Here is a 19,934-nt window from a genome sequence, read left to right as displayed (position 1 = left end):
GGATATTTTGCAGTAGTCCAAAAAGAGGGAAAAAAATAGGGCCACTTCAAAATTCTATTGCCATGACTAGAAAGTACTAAATTAACTGCCTAATAAATCCATCTGGAAGATTATTTTCATGGGCTAGAATATGAAGCTCAACCCAGAATCAGAGAAACCTACTCTAAACCAAAACAAACACAAGGACACATTTCATATAAGCACACTTATATTTTAGCTCATAACGAACGAAGATGTTCTAGCTATGTCTATGTTCTGAGTTCTCTTACATACATAGTTCTGTCATGATTGGACACTGCCAAAAAGGAAGCCTGCTTGAGATAAGAAGCTACACTAAAGGAGTAGAAAACATCCAGCAAGTGTAACATCCAGTATGGGTGAGTTCTGTCCTACTCTCTCAGCTCCATGATTATCTGAAGGAAAAATCCTGAAAGGAACTGGAGAGAAAGTTATCAATAACCTCAGGGTAAAAAGCGTTTCCTATTTGTATGCACTTTCTCTCAAAGGATATACTTCTCTGGTCTTTGTTTCATTTTGTAAACATACACATGTATATATACATGCACACCAAGAATCATAAAGTAGCTGTAGTAGCAAACATGTCTGGTTTTCAAGACACAAGGAATAGAGTATTAATGCTACATATTCTCATTTTATTTAGAGTTTATTTATTTACTTTCAGAGAGAGAGAGGGAGAGAATCCTAAGCAGGCTCTGTGCAGTCAACATGGAGCCTGACATGGGGCTTCATCTCACAAACTGTGAGATCATGACCTGAGCTGAAATCAAGGGTCTGACACTTAACCGACTGAGCCACCTAGATGCCCCTACATATTTCCAATTTTAGATCACTTTTGGCAACTCTAATTTATGAGGTATTGATTTAAAAGTAACACTAGACTATTTAATACCACAAATTACAAATTATTATTTACTCCTAACATCTCTCTAACATATTCATCTTCAAATAAGCAACAGTATCCCATTCATTATCTATACCTCACCTAGGAAGATAAAGGACCAAATGAGTAGAAAATTTTCCATCTGAGGGACCTGAAAAAAGAATGTCTCTTAGTTGCTTTAGATCAAACCGCAGCAATGGAATAGAATCTAGTTTCCCATGTCTTTCCCCTCCCTTATTCACACAGCCATATTTGGTAAGTAAAGAAAAAAACAGATATGGAAAATTCCTCTGAGAATATTAAATTAATTCTCTGTGAAATTTCATTATTTTATCCATAAATGGTATGGTGTAGGTTATAAATGTAGTCAGATAGCAATTGTGTTAGAACAAGCTGCAGAGTAAATTTTTTTTAAAACACTGAATTTCATTACCAAAACAGAACCCGAGATACCATAAATGAATGTAGGCTTTAATCTTTGATTGAATATAAGACTCACACTCAACTGTGTGACTATTTGCACATCATCAGAAAGAGATAAAATTTCCCATTAACTGTTGCATCAAGCCTGAGTCCAAGCAAAGAGTCTTGCTCACTAAAACTAAAAACAAAACAAGGTCTTACCCAATTTGATTTCTTTTTGCAGGGCTGACCTAATAGGTGTCTTGGGTAAAACCTTACTGCTTTTTTTTTTTATGATCTAAAGGAGTAGGAATCCTTAATAGATAAGCCTAAGGCATTCTGAAATATACTTGCTAAATAATAAACTTATCAATTACTTCCAAATGAATAAATTATTAATTCTCATTCAACTCTACCAACCTAACAGAGAATGCAGGTGCCAAGAAAGAGAAATGAATCTCAGTAGAGTATACAGCATGCAATAGGAGGGTCAAGACTGACGTTAGATAGGAACCTTAGAGACAATGCCTTAAAACATAGGAAGGGAAATTTTCAATTAAACATTAGGAGAATCTATTGCAATTTTAAACATTTTCAGCTACACAGGAGAGAAAATACCAAAGGACAGGAAGAAGTGCCCACCTGAAACATCTGAGATCCATTGATATTGATTCATATCTCTAGTAAAATAATTAATTCTACACTAGAACCAGCATTGGTGATGGAAGGGTGTGAATGTGTCCAGCCTTGTTCAAACCTGATGTTTTAAACATATATGCTTCAATATTTATTAATTTCAATAACTCAAGGTGAGTATTCCACTTTTATAAGGGTGAAGGTTGTTTTTCCATGATTTCCCCAAATAAGGCAAAAACATCCATTTGTTACAGATTCTCTATGTGTCAGGAACTTGAATAGGGCACAGGAGAGATGGCTTGTATCTGATCCATATTGATGAAGCCTCATCTGGAAGATACTACCAAGGAAGACTAGGGACTGGAATCATCTGGAGGCTATTCACTTGCATGCCTGGCAATTGATAATAGCTTTCATCTGGGACTTGATTTAGGACTGTCAACCAGATCACCTACAGGTGGCTTCTTCATGGAGCCTTGGATTCCTCAAAATTTGGTGGCTGAGGTCCAAAAGTGAGTGTCCCAGAGAAAGAGCCAGATGGAAGCTGTATCACCTTTTGTGTCCTAGCCTCAAAAGTCACACAATATCTCTTCCTTTGCATTCTGTTTATTGGGCAGTCACAAATGTTGACCTACATTCAAGGAGTGAACATTAGACTCTACCTTCTGATGGGAGAAATGGCAAGGTTCTGCAATTGTAGAACTGGAAACATGGCTTTTGAAACACCATCTGCCAAAGCAATTGTTGTTTTTTTTTCCTTCTCTTCTTTCCTGTGTGTATGTGTGTGTGTTTGTATGTCCTGCCTGTGCTTTCTTATAGTTTCTAGAAAAAATAACAAGTCACACACAGCACATTTCTAGCAAATTCTAGTGATATTTTGGTCATCTGTTATGAATTAGTTCATCTCAGATTAATAACTTTTGCACCCAGGGTTATTCTGGTAGGTTTATCAGATGTTTGTTCTGACACAGACATTTTGGAGCTTATACATGAGGATAAGAGAAAGGAACAGAACTTGAAAGTGTTAATTGTTGGAAAGAAGTCCAGAATGGGTAAGAAGATGTTTAAAAGAGGAATGAAAACAGATGTTGGGATTTGAGTCTATTGAGAAAAAGGATTTAGGATGTGAAGAAAAGATCTCTTTGCTGAAAAGGATTAAATGTTTCTTGGTGTGTGTAAAGCTTCTGATAATTTTTAGAAATTAGTTGTTTGACTTCAGGACATGTTATTTTTCTGCATATTTCTAAGTAAACATTTTAATGAAAAACACTGTCATTTATTTATCAACAGATATTGTAGCCCCATTTTAATGTTCTGGGAATCCATGGGTGATGCTTCTTTTTTGCATCATGCTTCTCTGTGTGTTTGAATACCCATCTCTGTCCTGGTTCTACTACTCTGATTAAATGAGGATACTTATAGATGACGGGCCATCACTCAACTCCCTGGACTGAAATAGCCAGAACAATAAGCACCTTGATCTAATGCAAATGGGGTTAACAAAAACATGGAGAAGAAAGAATGATCTCTTTCTCTGAAAACCACATCCCATGAATATATCTTTTTGACTTTATAAATCTGCACTGAAAAATCGATTCTATAGAGACAATTTCAAAAGTATGTGATGCACTATTTCAGTATTGTTTATAACAGTAAAAATTGGAAAGAAATGAAAATGGTCATCAATGGGAATGTCTATGTGGTATATTCATATCTACAACACTATTGCAACCTTAAAATAACATGTACCTACTTTCATGGAAGTGTGTTTAATTGATTCACTAAAAATGTTCCAAAATATTATGAAGAGTAAAAAAACCCATTTAAAAAAAAAGATGTAAAATTTCATTCTGGATGGCAGACTTAGCACTACTTTAGCTACTCCATGTCATAAAATATCTCTACAAATGATTATGTATTGTCTTTTTAAAATTCACATCTGGTATGTCAATCAAGAATGAAAACTCTTAATGGACCATAACACATGAAAAATTCTTGAAAAATGGGAAATGAGAAGAATGAAGTGAGAAAAAATTTAAGTTCCCAAGACATAGAACATATTTTGCTTCTAGAAAAGTTAGGAGCAGTCCCAAAGGAGCTTCATAACCAAGTGTAGTGGACTCTGGGTTCAAGAGAGGTACTAAGAGTAACCAAACGGTTATCAGAAGAGGGAACCAAGCAGGACAGATTCTGCATAACCCACCTTCTTAGTCTATTGAACAGCCACAGAGGTTTCAGACTCAGGTGAGATGGAGGTAGGAGGGTATTAGGCTGTAAGAATTTGGGGTCAAGGAAATGGGATAATGCTGAAGGCTGCCATATTGCACCCAAGCCTCTCTACTCTGAAAGAAACCTGCTCAATCCAGGCCACAGCAATTCATCTCACCTCTCCCCATAAGTGGACAGTCAATCCAGCAAGGTATTTTGGCTATAGACATGAAAGCACACCAATAGTTACCAATTACATCATGCTTTTTCTGGAACTGGTCATTTTACAACTGTCCCCTTCCTGTGGTGGCTGGTGTGGAGTCAGCTCATACATCTCTGAGACTCCAAAATTGAGAGCTTCTTTGCACCTGATCACTTGGCAGTTATCACCATGCCACAAAAGGAACATATTGAATTTGGATTAGCATGAGAAAAGGAGAAAGAAGGAAGGTCAAGAGGCTCATAAATGTTCAAAGGTAAAAATGATGATTGGTTTGAATGCTAAGCTCTACCATAAACAGAGCCATGCTGACAAAATACAAATGAAAACTACCAAGATGCAAGAAAAGAGAAGCACCAAACAAACTAATGATTAAAAAAAGACTCCACAAGGAGCAGTACCTGCAAATCCACTGGACAGAGGGGAACAGTCCTGAGCTAAAATACTTTCTAATATGATTAAACAAAAACAAAAAATGAGAGCAGGAAAGTTCTGCCCAAATTCCTGTCTGGAAAGAAACAGAAGTATTGAGTTATTTGAACAGAAAGGAGAAAGGAGAAGATGTGGAAGAGGATATTTACTAAAGTCTGCTTTGTTGGAAATGGCTTTACTCAAAAACCACCTAAATATGAAAGACTCATTAAGCCAATGGATTTATGTTTCAAAAGTGCACATAACTCATCCTGAACTGAACAGCACCTTTTGCCTATCAATACTTGGTATAAATAAGAATGTCCTATCCCCACTATATGCAACTTTGGGTATCATTACCAAAGGAGTGTCATTGAGGTGAACATGAGCAGGTTGGACCTTGGGACACAAGAAGGCAAAGTATTGGGGGAAATTATACCCACAGGTTACCAGCAATCTTGAAAATAATGGATGCATAAATGTGGCCCTATATTTTGGCATCAATTTCATGTAAGTAACTCCTGACAATTATTGAAGACTACACGCCAATCTGGAAAACCAGCATTACTGAGATGTTTCTTGATACTACCCAAGAGCCTCATATGTCTGCAATTACCAAGAGAACTATTTATTCGACTGTAGAAAAAAACCACACACACAAAAAACAAAAAACATTAAAGTGACTTACTTAAAAAAAGTCATCAACCACTTGAGGAAAGCTAGTAGTTTGTTGTTCCTCAATAAAAGAGTAACTTAATCATGAGGACAGAGACTTAGAAGAATAATCATAACAAGAAGTTTAGGGTAAGTATAATTTATATCCTCAGAAATGTAAGAAGATATTTGACCCATAATAAAATTAACCTAATATATAAAGAAAAGCTGTCATCATTATTGGCAAGAATATGGGGAAAAATGGAACCTCTGAATACTGTTGATAAGAATATAAGAGTGTAGCTGTTATGAAAAATATTATGGAAGTTCTTACAAAAAACAACGAAATCTTGGCCTTTTCAACAATGTGGATGGAACTGGAGGCTATTATGCTAAGCGAAATAAGTCAGAGAAAGACAGATATCATCTGATTTCATTCACATGTGGAGAAACTTAATAGATGAACATAGGGGAAGGGAAGGAAAAAATAAGATGAAAACAGAGAGAAAGGCAAACCATAAAACCTGAGGGTTGATGGGGATGGGTTAAATGGGTGACGGGCATTAAGGAGGGTACTCTTCAGGAAGAGCATGGGGTGTCATACGTAAGAGATGAATCACTGGGTTCTACTCCTGAAGCCAAGACTACACTATATGTTAGCTAGCTTGAGGATAAGTAACTAAACAAATAAACAAATAATTAAATAAAATTAGCATATGATCCAGCAATCCCATTTCTGTGTATTTATCCAAAAAGAATCGATAGATATTAGTACTTCCATATTTACTGCAGCACTATTCACACATAGCCCAGATGTGGAAACAACTTAAATGCCCATTGATGGATGAATGGGTAAAGAAAGGGTGTTATACAGAAAAAAATGGAATATTATTTAGCCTTAAAAAAGAATATGTGACTACATGGATGGACCTTGAGGACATTATACTTAGTAGAATAATCCAGCCACAGAAGGACAAACACTTCATGATTCCACTTATATAAGCTACCTAGAATAGTTTAAGTCAGAGAAGAAGAGAGTAGAATAGTGGTTGCCAGGGCCTGGTGGGGGGAATGAGGAGTTGCTATTCTGTGAGTATAAAGTTTCAATAATAGAAAATGAACAACTTCTAGAGATCTACTGTAAACATTAGGCCTATAGTTAACAACACTGTATTGTACACTTCGAAATTTAAGAGCATAAACATCATGTTAAGTGTTCTTACCATAATAAAATTTTAAAAATTTAAAAATAAACAAAACTCTCATCATTGAAATAATACCCAGTAGTTGGGCAGAACAGAAGAAAGACCATAGTTCGAGAGAAACTAGTGAGATAGAATTAAGTAATTTTCTGGAATTTAAACAGTTGGAGAGGTAATATTTTGTGGTGGTTAAGAGCACAGATGCTGGAAACAGACTGCCTAGGTTTGAATACTAGGTCTATACTTACTGGCTGTGTGACATTAGAAAAATTATTTAAATTTTTGGCGCTCATTATTAAGCTTTTTTCTTTAAACTCTAAGTATATCCTACAATATTTTTCTCTATGAAGCTGGAGCTATGAATTTGTAAACTTATTTCTCTTTGTCATTTTATGAACTATAAAGTTATGCCCACAGAGAGCACAAAAAGCACAACTAAGAGGCAGGGGTAGGAATTTCCTGGTTTGTTTGTAGTTAATGTTACCAGGGTCCTAACAATAGGAGGTAATCCTGGAAATAGCAGTTGGTTCTAGTCTTCTACCTTCTTTTGGCATCCCAGAACAAGCTTCTTCACTTTCCCTCATCAATATCCATACAGTGGGCACTGCCTCATCTCCAAGAGACCCCTCCTCTGCCTACCTGACTTACACTGACATCTCCTACTCAGAATTCTGCCCTCCAATTCTATGGAGTTTCTAGGTTCTGAAACTCTTTCATAAATTTCCCTACACTTATAGGTGACAGCCACTTTTTGCCACTATTACTTCCATATGGCTCTAGGTTACTTCACTGTTCTCATGTTGATTTTTCAGTGTTCCAAACTTGTTTAACCAATCCCCTAAGTACTCTTTGCTGAAATATCTGGGGTGTTTTGTTTTCCCAAATCAATCCCAACTAATATAGTTTATCATGTTCAACCAGAAGTAGGTGGCTATGAAGATTGAATTGAGTCAATACATGAAAAACACTGAGAACAGTGCCTGTCTATAAAGAGCTATGTGAGTATTCACTACCATTTTCAAATGCTATCTCAAAAATCCGAGAAAAACACAAGAAAAAAGGGAGGCACTGAAGATACAAATAAAAATTTCAGCAGCTATTTTAGAAGATGAAAATCAAAATTACTCAGAGGAGGCAATAGTATATATATAGATGAATACTTGATAGATTTATAGAGACAGGGAGAGTGAGAAAGATGGTGGATAGAGAGATAGATGAGGAGAGAAGAATTTGCATGAATTTAATGTAGATATGTCACTGGCAGAACAAAACACACACATACAAACAGACATACAAACACAGTACCTTATACCTAGGGATAACTATAAGCCACTCTTACACCATCAAGGATAAAGGAGTTGAATTACATCTGACCCTTGAACAACATGAGGGTTACAGGTGCCGACCCCACATGCAGCTGAAAATTTATTTTTGAGAGACATAGACAGAGCATGAGCGGGGGATGGGCAGAGAGAGAGGGAGACAGCATCTGAAGCAGCATCTGAAGCTGTCAGCACAGAGCCCGACCCGGGGGCTCAAACTCATGACTGGCGAGATCATGACCTGAGCCAAAGTCGGGCGCTTAACAGCCTGAGCCACCCAGGCACCCTGAAAGTCCAAAACTTTAACCATGAACAGTCTACTGTTGACCAGAAGGAAGCCTTACAGATAACATAAATAGTCAATTAGCACATATTTTGTTATGCTATATATTGTATTCTTACAATAAAGTAAGCTAGAGAAAAGAAAATGTTATTAAGAAGATAGTAAGAAAGAGGGGAACCTGGGTGGCTCAGTCGGTTAAGCACCCAACTTTGGCTTGGGTCATGATCTCATGGTTCATGGGTTTGAGCCCACATCACACTCTCTGCTGTCAGCGCAGAGCCTGCTTCGGATCCTCTGTCCCTCTCTCTGCCTCTCCCCTGGCTTGCTTGTGAGTGCACACTCTCTCTTTCTCTCTCTCTCAAAACTAAAATAAACATTAAAAAAAGACAATAAGAGAAAATACATTTACAGCACTGTTTCAAAAAAAATCCACATATAAATGGACTCTTCCAGTTCGAATCCTCTTGTTTCTCTTGTCAACTATAATCTATTATTAAATGTAGATAAGGAGACAATAAGAAAATAAAACTATTGAAAAAGTTCATTTGTGAACAGTATTTTACTAAAGTAAAATACTACTAAAAAGGCATAGTAGTGTTTTAGAAAATAATACAACATAACTAGTATTTATTTCAGAAATGCAAGAGTAGTTTAACAATAGAATTTATTATGATAATTCAGCTCATAAATAAGAAGGAAAGCACTATCTCAATAGATAGTGAAAAAGCATCTGATGATATTCAGCACCCATTCTTTATTAAAAAAAAAAACACTCCAAGAAAATGAGAACTAAGAAACAACTCTAATTTGATATAAAATTTCTACCAGCAACCCATAGCAAATATCATGATCAATGGTGAATCACTAGAAATATTCTCATCAAAGTCAGAAGCTAAAGATGCCTACTAACACCTTTAATACTCTATACCAGAGTTCTAATCTAATAAAATAAAAAAAAATTATATGAGATATACATAGTGAAAGGAAGAATTAATCATTATTTACAAGTGATAAGATTACCTCTAGAGTTTGTCAGTTGATTGTCTTAGTTTTCCTATTAGAATGAATAAGAAAGTTCAGTATTGTGGCCTGATAAAAGATAACGCAAAAAACAAAAAAATCTAGGGCTCTCCTATGTACCAGTGGAACATAATAGACTTAAAGATCCTTCTGGGGTGCCTGGTGGCTCAGTTGGTTAAGTGTCTGACTCTTGATTTGGCTCAGGTCATGATCTCACAGGGTCAAGCCCCACATCAGGCTTTGTGCTGAGCATGGAGCCTGCTTGGGATTTTCTCTCTCTCTCTCTCTCTCTCTCTCTCTCTCTCTCTCTCTCTCTCTCTCTCCCCCTCCCCTGCTCTCTCTCTGTCAAAATAAATAATAATAAATAAGCATTAAACAAAATAAAGATCCTTCTGATGGAAACACAATATATAAACCAACGATAAAGGAGTCTAGAAATAAATGTATAATAATATATAGAAAGTTATAGAATTTTGCTGAAGGTGATGAAAAGACCTAAGTAAAAGAGAAATATAATATGTGAATGGGAGGTGCAATACGATAAACTTAAGTCTTTCAAACTTAATAAATTCAGTGTAATCCCCCAGAATTCCCTACAAGATATTTCATCTATCTTGACTAGATGAATATTAAATTCAAGTGAAAGAATAAATGTGAAAGAAGGTAAAGGCGGTTTTGTAAAAGAATAAATTGAGAGTAACTTGATTTAACAGATTTCACATCATAAAGATTTAGGTAGTAAAGCAGTAAGGTACGTGTGTGCATGCATGTAGGAATAGACTTAAGTTCATTGGGATGGAGATATTTCCAAGCCATACTGTTGAGTGAATAAAGTAAAAAGTGAAGAAAGTAAAATCTCTGTTTTCTAATTCACAAAGCAGGTATAGATCCAGAAGAACACATACCCACTGATGACTTGGATGGTGGCTACTGATTAAAGGGATTCTTTCACCTTATGTGTAGGCTTGTGATTTTTTAAATTAAATTTTTTTTTTATTTAAGAGAGAGAGCATGCACATGAGAAGGGGAGAGAGGCAAAGGGAGAGAGAGAATGTTTTCTGTTTCTTTTTTTAAGTTTATTTATTTTGAGAGAGAGCAGGGGAAGGGCGGGGGGGGGGAGTAGAGAGAGAGAGAAAAAAAAGAGAGAGAAAGAGAGAATCCCAAACAGGCTCTGCATTGTCAGAGAGGAGCCCCACAAACTGTGAGATAATGACCTGAGCCAAAATCAAGAGTCAGATGCTTAACCGACTGAGCCACCCAGGGACCCCTGGATGCTTGCGATTTTTAAAGAATGTAACCATATGTTACTCACGTGGCTATAAATAAAAAATATTTTTAAACCTGTAATATTTATACAAGAAATAAAAACCTATTTATATCTTTTCATCTTTATGAACTAACTTACAATGTGCAACAAACCATTTCAAAACTCAGTTACTTAAAACATCTATTCTCATGAGTCAATGAATGGGTTTGGAAGTTGTTCTCACTTAGCTGAGGATGGATGGATGGTCGAGAATGGCCTCACTCACATGCCCAGGCCTCTGCTGGAAAGTCAGGGATGGTTAGGGTGACTGAGGCCTTCCTCCATGTGGTCTCTCACCCTTCAGGAAGCCAGCCTAGGCTTGTTCACATGAGGTACAAAGGTTGCCAACAGCAGGAGAGGGCAAACCTTAATGCAGGAGCATTTTCCAAGCTCCTACTTGTATAAGATTTGCTATCATCTCATTGGCTAAAGCAAGTCATGTGGCTAAACCCAAGACAGTGTGAGGGGACTACCTATTGAAAAAAAGAATACATACCAAGCAATAAAATGTGGATATACCTGGGAAGTGGAAATAATGGAGGATGAGGGAGGATTTTCACATCTTTACATACCAACAATGCTGTTTTGTTGTTTACAATGAACATGGATTATCTTTTCAAATTATATTACTTTGAAAAGTTAACAGAAGAAAACATTCTTCTGCAGGTATGGACTCTGAGAGTTTCCCAACTTTGACCTCATTCCCCATATCTGCATTCCTTTACCCTCCCCTACCACTGAATCTTCTTGCCCTTACCTTTGTTAACATGCATTTTCCCACAGTGAGATGCCACTTCCTAGAAACCTCACGTTTGCAGTCACCCTAGCATCTGCCAGCACATATGCACAGATATCATGGAAACATGCATAACAAAGTAAACAAGGACAAAGAGGCTTTTAGAAGTCCCAATTGGCGGCAGCTGCTTCTGTCTCCCAAGGGAGTAGTATAATTTTTTTTTTTTTTCTCTAGAGCAACAGGTTTTTGTAAAGCAAAATGCCTCCATTTGGCAGATTTAGGGTACAAACAGTGAGTCTCCCAGGGCATAGTTTAGAAGAATGCAATGTAAAAAAAGAAAGAGTCATGTTTCTTGGGAGTTTGGAGAAAATAAAGATGATTCAGGAAGGAATGAGAAGAAAACAAAGGAAGAAAAAGCTAACTAATAATGGCTTTGGGCAGTGTGGGCGGCTAAACTTCTTTTAAGGACAGAGGGTGTTAATTATTAAGAGGTTGTCTTTCTCCTCTGTTGCCTTTCTGTACTCTACTTTGCTATGGTGTTGCTTAGATGCTATATATCTAAGCATTTTCTTTTGTCAGCTGCCTTTGTTAGTTTTTGCCACAATGAGTCTGGGGACTTGCTGGGAACTTGCTCCTTCCTCTTTGTTTGCTATTCTTGTCACTGGAGCCATTTGCTATTTCTATAACCATCCACCTGACAAAGAACTTCATTCAAATAGCATCAGTCAGCTTCAGTGTCTATCTTCTGGCATTTCCAGGACCAGCCTCATTGTACCCTCTTAGATGTACCAGACTAGAGGGGCAGCATCCTTGTCTCAGAGGGCTCAGCCCCAGCCATAAGCCAAGATCCCTCTCCAAGATCCTGATTTGCTATCATCAGCCAGATGGTAACCCCTTCCTCAACTGTGTGGGGTCTGAGCTTCTAGGCTCTAATATCTCCTTTTTTCTCCTCCAACACTAAGGGTGGTGGTGACTTGCAGTGCTTATTAACTTTGTATTACCTCAGTGTAACCTCATTTTTAAATTCCAAACTGTGGCAAAAAACAAAGAACTCCAAAATGAGAACAAACAGGCTATTTATCCAACGCTTTCCATAGCAAAGGAGTCAACCACCATCACGTGCACTTGGCAGCAACTCCAAGGCAGACTGCGAGTGGAGAATCTTTATGGTGAAAGAAGGGGAAGGTTTCAGGTGTGCTCTGACTGGGGCTTGTTGGAATGAGGAATCTTGGAGGCAGGCTAGTTAGAAGCAGGGTATCATGGGATTGATTTGGAGAGCATATTTGGTTTGGGACATACTCCCCAAAGTTGGGGGAAGGGTGGATAGTGGATAAAGAAAATAGGGAAACTAGTGTTCATTGGTCAAGTCTTGACCGTGCTGGGCTGACTTCTACAGAGGTCAAGGGTCAGAGTTCTTTTGTAATACATACCAGGCCATTGTTCATTTGTATACCCAGTTGCTCACCTCAGATGCCTGTTCAGATAATTCCCTGTTAAGTCCTCTCTGTTTAAATGTTTAGTGTGCTTTCTGCTTTCCTGACTAGAATGTGACTGATACAAAGAGTATCTAACCTTCCATTTTCAAAAGTTCCCATTGTGTGAGTGTGCGTATCTATTTTGCCAAATCTTTAGTGAGTCTGACATAGATGCAAATGGCTTATCTGAATGGTGTTTGGGGAAAATCAAGGAAATAAACACATCTGTAAGAATCCAGGATGGAAAGAACAGCAGCAGGAGGCAGTACATTAGTGACACCAGACTGAAGGTGAACCTTGAAGGGATCAAGAGAACAAAGCCCCAAGTGCCTTTCCTTATCCTTATCCTGCATGAAGGTGCCTAATAAGCATTTTGGTTTGGTTAACCAGCTCCCAAATTGATAAATCAGTTTTATCTAAATTTATTGGTAATACTTTTGTGATTCATTCATATTTGTTGCCAATTCTCTTCAGTTTATCTTATCTTTACTGAATTTCGGGTCAGGGCAAGATATTGTGAGCTATTTGTAAAATGGAAATTACCCAACCTCTGCCCTTAAAGGGTTTAAAGGCTTTCTGGGAAGAAATAAACAAGCAGGAAGTCAGTGGAAGTAATAAAAAATAATATATGGAAAGTCCAGAATAAGAAGTACAACTAAATGGCATTGTATTATTTTTAAAAAGGGAAGAAAGTACATATAATTTCAGTTCAGTGAGAAGCTGTCACACAGTAGGTAAGACTTTGATCTTCACTTTTCAATAAAGAAAAATGCCAAGATTTTTAAAAATTCCAAAAAATTGTCATCACAAAAATTGCTAATTTTACCTCATTAAAAGCTCATATATTTTTTTCACTATAACTTTCACATATGCGTAGTCTAGTCATAATCTTGATATAGAACTTATTAAGCATTTTTATTTACATTGTCATAAATATTTTTCATGTTTTTACATGTTTTATATGTTATTACCATTTTTAGTTGTTCTGTTACATTCCATTGTTTGGTTGTGCCATAAATTACATAGTCTTCCATTTGTGGTGTTTGTTTTTTAAAACTTTTCCATCTTAGGTTTACCCATGAAGATATTAATTGTGTCACTAAATTTTTGCTTCTGGCACATTTGGATGTACTTTTTGAGAAGGGATGCTGACTAAGAGCACATTTATGGCTCTTACTTTTGAAATATTGCTTTACAAAAAGATTGTAAAGTATTGTTAGTAAGAAACTAGTTTATCTTAGCCACATCAGCTCATGTTATCTTTTTGTTTTAAATCCTCATTTCCAGGGTGCTATAATTTGCATTTTTAACTACTAATGAGGAAAAGAATCTTTCCATCTGTTTTCTTCTTGTATTTGTTGATGAGGATTATAAAATGTGTGGAAGAAAGGAAAATACCTTGAAAAATGAATAAGGCTGGGTGGTAAAAGGGAAGATAGCTGGATGGTAGGATAGACAGAGATGTTATTTATAATATGCATGTATATTTTTATAGATATACCCATGTACACATATTACATGTCTCCATCTTTCTCCCTGACCAAGTATTTGCTACAGTCTCAGCACTATATTAAGTGATGTTTTAAATAAATCTCATATTATCCTCATAACAATCCCATGTTTGTTTTCTCCATTTTTCTGGTGAGAAACTGAAAGCTCATCGAGATTAAGTCACATACACAGCCACCACGCATAGCAGCAGTATGGGATTTTTCCAATGTCCCTCTTACACTAGCACAATTCTAAACACCAGGTGATACTCAAAATATTTTGCTGAATATGAAAAGTCAGCACTGAGAAATAAAGGCAATCATGAAAGAAGACTATCATAAATTGCTAATAGTTGAATCCTTCTGGGTTCTGGTAGGATCTACCAAAACGAGATCCATATTGGCTGTAAGTACTATATTCATTTTCTGCTGCCAAATGGACTTGGTTTTAGTTTAATTCTTTTTATAGAATTGATGTTTGTTCTTGGCTAACCATCTATGATATCATTATACTGCACACAATGAATTATTCACCCGAATGTGCCTTACAATTAGCCTAAGCAGAGTATTTGCTCCTTTCATCCAAACATTTTACTTTATCTGTAAAGATTAAATTAATCATCTCTGCCAGCAATGAATAACTGAGAGAATTAGTTTTTAATATCTGGAGTAGAGAAGGGGAAATTGCAGGCAGAGCCATACATTTTGCTTGACCAGTGTTCCATGTTTCCTTTTATAATTTGTATTCAGTATCATAGGCACCATCTTTGGCTGGGGAGAGGAAGAGATAGGATACATTATTTGATCAATGACTGCCAACCTTTAGGGAGGAAGACAGCTGAACAAAGATGATTAATTAAAATGCACTTCAACTTTAGTCATCCTATTTCAAAATCCCATCATTTAATTGTTACAACAATGCTATAAGGTAGATAGTATTAGTTCCCTATTTTACAGATGAGAAAGTGGGCACAGTGGATTTAAGTGATTAAGCCACAGGGGATTTAAGAATGTACCTAGGCCACGCAGCATCTGTATTCCAATCTTGACCACTGTTTGGGTGCTTCCTGATGGTATCCTGCTATGGGTCCACTCCTTTGTCTGTTCTGATCCACCACCCACAGAGCAATAAAATTCCCCAGAAGGAAAGCAACAGGAGGAAAGCAAGAGGGCTCTCTATTCCCAACATGTGTACTATTTGGTAGATCATCAATAGTTATTCACATTTAACATGGGATAATCAGTTTGGAAACAGGTTGCCTTGTTGAAACAGTTTTTCTGTTTTTTTCTAGTTCCATGTGATTGAATTAAAAAAAAAAAAAAAAGGAGCACTAAGCTCCTTACCTTAATCCTTGTAGGGACCAAGGGCAAGTTGCTCCACAGTGTGCCACTTTGGCATGCAGATTATATTTCAAACAGAAAACAATCAGGGTCCAAATGACCCAGGAAGAAATTGTGACCTTCCCCTAACTGTCTGAAAGAATTTAGATAAAGGACCTGTTCCAGGAAGGGAGCTATCACCATAGATAACTACAGTAAAATATGAATTAGGTAGACAGGGAGGAATTTAGCAAAGTCTGTTTGTTAAAATTCCTTTCTTCGTCCCCTTGTTTCCATATGGGTCAGTGAATATTTGTTTGTCAAACATTTACTCTTTTTTCATCTTCCCATGAATTGCTTTCCTTTTCTTTGAAGTCCCATACCCCATCCCCTTCTTGGATGAGGATGGCTTATGTCCTTCATTTTGCCTGTCTTTGGAACCTCATGTCTGTGTGAATTCATCATATTTACAAAATTAAACTTTGTTTCCTCCTGTTAATCTGTCTAATGTCATTTTAATTCTTAGACCAGCTGTAAGTCAGAAGTTCAAAATGTAGTCAGTGGAACCTTTTTATATCAGAATTATCTGGGCCCAGCCCCACAAGCTGAATCAGAATCTTTGGACATGAGGTCCAAGAATCTTCATTTGAAACCCCTCTCCAGGGCACCTGGGCAGCTCAGTCATTAAGCATCTGACTTAGACTCAGGTCATGATTTCATGGTTCGTGAGTTGAAGTTCCACATCAGGTGAGCTTGAGCCCTGCATTGAGTGAGCCTCACTTCTCTCTCTCTCCTTCCTTCTCTCTCTCTCTCTCTCTCTTTATCTGCCCCTCATGGGATTCTCTCTCTGTCCTTTGCTCACTTGCACTCTCTCTCTCAAAAAACAAACAAACAAAACAAAAACAAAAACAAAACCCACTTTTCAGTATCTGAGACCTACTGATTAAGAAGCTTATCCACCACAGGTTTGGTTATGGTGGTGATCATAATGATGATAAATGAAGCAAGACCTGGCACCCACTTAGTGATATGTAGAAATGTATGTTTTACATTATCTTGTTGAAAGTCATAAAATCCCTAGAGGCACTTACTATTATTATCCTCATGTTAGATGAAGGAACTGGAACTTCATAAAGAGAAAGAGTCAAATATAAGTATCCTGGTTCCAGACGTTATTATGTCTCCTTAAACTCTACATTTTATCGGTGTGTTTCAGTTACAGAAAATTTCAGGCAGCGGTGTCCAAAGCAAAGATAAGTGTGGCAATTTGTGGTGAAACAAACAAACAAAAAAGTTAAATAAAGCTGTACATCTCATTTTGAACAGGTATTCTGTCATTTTCCTAGGATTTACTGAAGGACTAAATGCAAAGTGATTATATTGTGATTACATTTTTAAAAATCCTACAGTTATATTAAAAGATATAAATAAGGACTTTGCCAAAATTCTATAAAGTATTTAAACATTAGCATGGGAAAACCAGACAAACAGAACTCAGTGAAAGTAAGAACTGTTCTTAAAAATGAGAAATATTCAGACATAAGTTACTTTACCTAGCTTACAGAGATTGGAAGTGGTCTTCAAGGGGCGATAATTACAGAATGGTATCACTCAGAGCAGTCATGGCTTCCTTCACCTTGACTACAGAAACTACTGGAAATATATTTCCTGCAGATCTCTACAAAGCTTCCTAATCAGAGAAAACAGGCAATTTCCAAACACACTGTACTGAAAAGCAGCAGTACATGACAATGATGTCTTCTCAACTTCTTTGCATATTTTCTATAGTAATCATAAAACACAATGGATCTTAGAACCACATTTGGGAAAAAAAGGCTCAAATGTTGATGGTTTACTTCATTTTTCTTTTCTTTTTAAAAATTACAATGGGGTCACCTGGGTGGCTCAGTCAGTTAATCATCCGACACTTGATTTCAGCTCAGGTCATGATCCCACAGTTCATAGGATCAAGTCCCATGTCAGGCTCTGAGCTGACAGTGCGGAGCTTGCTTGGGATTCTTTCTCTCTCTCTGCCTCTGCCTCTCTCTCTCTCTCTCCCAAAAGTAAACATTAAAAATAAAAAAATAAGTAAATAAAAATAAATCAGAAATAAATAAATAAAATAAAAATGAAAGTTACAAGGGGGCATCCTATTTACTGCCTGATGGACTGTACATTTGTATAAAAATTTCTGAGTAGCAATTGGCACTAGATAAGAAGTTTTGGAAACATTCTTTGATCTAATATGTCTATTTATGGGATTTGTTGTAAGGCAATTACAAATGATAGGAACAAAAATTTTCCCACGAGGATGTTTATTATGGTAATCATTGTAATTTTTATTAAAAATGTTGGTAGTACCACCTGCTATTTCAACATGAAAACACGGCAATAATGAAACATGATGCACTTGCCTTCCAATCTTTGTTTCACTAATCATAGCTGTACCTGATTGTCATCAATTGTTTATTGTTTTATATGTTTTTAAACTTAATATCATGTCAAAAGCTTTTTCTCATATAGATAAATTGTTATACACATGAATTTTAATGTCTTTAAAATGATTTAAACAAGTACTGCTAAGGCAAGTCATTATTTTAATTGCATTGTTTTAACGGTGTAACATAAATAATTCTCTGTTGTTGAATATGTTTTTCATTTTATTTAATATTATAAATAATGATACAAACAATTGGATGCTTAATTTTTTAAGCAAGCTCCTCATAACTACAGGCAATTTCTTTTCATATAAAGAACTTATTTAGAAAATTATAAATATAGGTATTTAAAAAAAAAGTCAAATCCCACAAAGCACAAACTGGGCCTTTATTGAAAGCATATTAAGTATAATATGTTTTTATTACTCAAATAACCATTTGCTTTTAAAAACTTATTTAGGGGGCACCTGGCTTGCTCAGTAAGTGGAACACACAACTCTTGATCTCAGAGTTGTGAGTTCGAGCCCCACACTGGGGGTAGAGATTTCTTAAAAATAAAATCTTGGGGTACACAGGTGGCTCAGTCAGTTACACATCTGGCTCTTTTTTTTCTTTTAACATTTATTCATTTTTGAGAGAGAGAGAGAGACAGAGTGTGAGTGGGGGAGGGGAAGAGAGAGAGGAAGACACAGAATCTGAAACAGGCTCCAGGCTCTGAGCTGTTAGCATAGCGCCTGACCTGGGGCTCAAACTCACAGATCACAAGATCATGACGTGAGCTGGAGTCAGATACTCAACCAACTGGGCCACCCAGGTGCCCACATCTGACCCTTGATTTCAGTTCGGTTGTATCTCACAGTTCATGAGTTAGACCCCGCATAGGGTTCTGTGCTGACAGTGAGGAGCCTGCTTGGGATTCTCTCTGTCTCTCCATTTCTCTGCCACTCCCCTGCTTGTGCTCTCTCTCTCTCAATCTCTCTCTCTCTCTCAAAATAAATAAGTAAACATTAAAATGAATAAATAAAATCTAAAAATAATCCTAACTTACTTAGGAATTTATATTGCTTCTTCTTGTCTATTAACTTTAATTAGGGTAGGTTACCTATAATCAGCTTTTATAATTTAGATCAATATCATCAGGCCTTTATCACTGAGGATGATATTTTTTTTATTTATTTTTTAAATTTACATCCAAGTTAGTTAGCATATAGTGCAACAATGATTTCAGGGGTAGATTCCTTAATGCCCCATTCCCATTTAGCCCATCCCCCCTCCCACAACCTGGCCCCCATTTGTTCTCCATATTTAAGAGTCTCTTATGTTTTGTCCCTCTCCTTGTTTTTATATTATTTTTGCTTCCTTTCACTTGTGTTCATCTGTTCTGTGGCTTAAAGTCCTCATATGACTGAAATCATATTTGTCTTTCTCTGACTAATTTCGCTTAGCATAATACCCTCTAGTTCCATGCATATAGTTGCAAATGGCAAAGTTTCATTCTTTTTGATTGCCGAGTAATACTCCATTGTGTGTGTGTGTGTGTGTGTGTGTGTGTGTGTGTGTGTGTGTATATCTATATATATATCTTTATCTATTCAGCCATCGATGGGTATTTAGTCTCTTTCCATACTTTAGCTATTGTTGATAGCACTGCTATAAACATTGGGGTGCATGTGCTTCTTCAAAACAGCATACCTGTATCCCTTGGATAAATACCTAATAGTGCAATTGCTGGGTTGTAGGGTAGTTCTATTTTTAATTTTTTGAGGAACCTCCATACTGTTTTCCAGAGTGGCTGCACCAGTTTGCATTCCCACCAGCAGTACAAAAGAGATTCTCTTTCTTTGCATCCTCGCCAACATCTGTTGTTGCCTGAGTTGTTAATGTTAGCCATTCTGATGGGTGTAAGGTGG

The 19,934-nt window shown here is 36.7% G+C and overlaps 1 pseudogene; it reads left to right on the top strand.

The window, feature by feature from the left end:
• Window positions 1-4,242: 4,242 nt before the first annotated feature.
• LOC106974336 (ribosome biogenesis protein NSA2 homolog) lies at window positions 4,243-5,292 on the top strand (annotated as a pseudogene).
• Window positions 5,293-19,934: the final 14,642 nt, after the last annotated feature.

This window comes from Acinonyx jubatus, chromosome B3 (assembly GCF_027475565.1).
Source record: "Acinonyx jubatus isolate Ajub_Pintada_27869175 chromosome B3, VMU_Ajub_asm_v1.0, whole genome shotgun sequence".
In the NCBI taxonomy this organism is placed as follows: Eukaryota; Metazoa; Chordata; class Mammalia; order Carnivora; family Felidae; genus Acinonyx; species Acinonyx jubatus.
Note: the sequence above shows the minus strand (reverse complement) of the source record. Positions and strands in the feature narration are given on the sequence as shown.